This window comes from Portunus trituberculatus, unplaced genomic scaffold (genome assembly GCF_017591435.1).
Source record: "Portunus trituberculatus isolate SZX2019 unplaced genomic scaffold, ASM1759143v1 PGA_scaffold_69__2_contigs__length_80436, whole genome shotgun sequence".
Taxonomy (NCBI): Eukaryota; Metazoa; Arthropoda; class Malacostraca; order Decapoda; family Portunidae; genus Portunus; species Portunus trituberculatus.
Window position 1 is genome coordinate 35,001 of NW_025541710.1, and position 2,500 is coordinate 37,500.

Below are 2,500 nucleotides of genomic sequence, written 5' to 3' on the forward strand. Positions count from 1 at the left end.
CTCCGGGAAAGACTTATAGAACACTTTCGAATGCAAAGGAAACTGTCCCTGCAGCCACAGGTGCTGGAGGGGCCTCTGCAGCAGCTACCATGGCGGTAGAGGCTGTCTCTTCTGCCTCAGAGGCTGTGTGAAGAAATGCGACACATATAACACCGTCTTTTATTGCTATAAATACTAATATTTTCGTCATATTGCCTTATTCCAGCATTCTACAAGGGATAACAGACTTACCACATTGTTTTTGATGTTCTGTGACGTCGCATAAGCTGTCAAAATAGCATTTACATCCCCCACACTGATAATATAGTGGTGAAGCGGCGGACGTCTGCGGTTTGTTGATAAACAATAGTTGCCAGACACCGCCAAGCATTCACCTCCGAGGAGCGCAAGGTCCCGCACGCTCCCGCAAGGCGAGCCGTATGCTGTTCCCCCCGATTCGGGGGAAGTATGCCATACTGTACGCCATACGGTCCCCAACGGAACGCGGCGCAGGGCTGCGTTCCGTTGGAAGTTAGCACGCTGCCCCCGCAACCCCAACGGAACGCAAGGAACGCGCAAGCCATACGGGTATTGTTGACAAAGATGGCCGTCCAAGCTGCTCTCCTCCTCCTCGCTCAAGAGCTCGCAAAAGACCCTCTGTTGGACGCTGCAGAGCTCCTCTTAGCACGAGAGGAGGAAATATTGCTGAGGCAAGAGGAAGAGGGAGAAGAGAGGTTGCCAAGGCAAGGAGAAGAGGAGATGATAGGCCGCCAAGTCCTGTGAGGGTCAAGGACTATGCAGAGATGATAGTGCCTCTTTACTCCGGGAAAACTTATAGAACACTTTCGAATGCAAAGGAAACTGTCCCTGCAGCCACAGGTGCTGGAGGGGCCTCTGCAGCAGCTACCATGGCGGTAGAGGCTGTCTCTTCTGCCTCAGAGGCTGTGTGAAGAAATGCGACACATATAACACCGTCTTTTATTGCTATAAATACTAATATTTTCGTCATATTGCCTTATTCCAGCATTCTACAAGGGATAACAACTTACCACATTGTTTTTGATGTTCTGTGACGTCGCATAAGCTGTCAAAATAGCATTTACATCCCCCACACTGATAATATAGTGGTGAAGCGGCGGACGTCTGCGGTTTGTTGATAAACAATAGTTGCCAGACACCGCCAAGCAATCACCTCCGAGGAGCGCAAGGTCCCGCACGCTCCCGCAAGGCGAGCCGTATGCTGGTCCCCCCCGATTCGGGGGAAGTATGCCATACTGTACGCCATACGGTCCCCAACGGAACGGGGCCCTGGTGTCTTCAGTCCTGGAAGTGGTTTGATCTACGCGGGCTTGTTTAGGTGTTCCATTGTAGAAAAACTGCGGTTTTCTGACGCCTATATAGTTGAATTACGTCAATAATTCGCAGATAATCTATTTTTACCTTCATTCATTACTTTATGATATAAGGATTTGCAAAAATATTATCATATTTTCACCTAATAATAGAAAAGTAACTCTAATATTGTATCGAAGTCACGACTAGAAGTATGGAATCGGACAACACCCACAACAGGGACGGATAGATGCGACATGTCACCAGCTACCACTAGCTCCTTAATTTATTTCACGCCGTATTTTTTTATATCGGTTCTCTCCAGTATGCCGCACAATATGTAAACGTAAATCTACATCTACAGTACCCACTTCTATGGCCTAACATACATCTAACTCCTTCTTGATCTCATTCCATGAGGTTGATGGGGTTGCTCCACGCTGATTGGCTAAAAGCGTTTGCCAAACGATACCAAACACTTTGGAAAAGCGTTTGCTCGCGTTTGCGAAAACTTCCCTCCGTTTGCCCCCAGCCGCGCCGCTACTGAAAACGCCTATATATATATATATATATATATATATATATATATATATATATATATATATATATATATATATATATATATATATATATATATATATATATATATATATATATATATATATATATATATATATATATATATATATATATATATATATATATATATATATATATATATATATATATATATATATATATATATATATATATATATATATATATATATATCTTTAAGAGGAGGTATCGAGGCATTTGCTCTAATTCTGGCTGACGGTTTTGGCACTTTTGTGCTCTTTGAGCCAGCGCTCAAGTTTTTCTAACTTTCTTTTTTTTGGCTTGGCCTCTTCCCAACGTAAAAATAAATAAATAAATAAAAATTAATAAAAATAATAATAAATAAATAAATAAATAAATATATATATATATATATATATATATATATATATATATATATATATATATATATATATATATATATATATATATATATATATATATATATATATATATATATATATATATATATATATATATATATATATATATATATATATATATATATATATATATATATATATATATATATATATATATATATATATATATATATATATATATATATATATATATATATATATATATATAT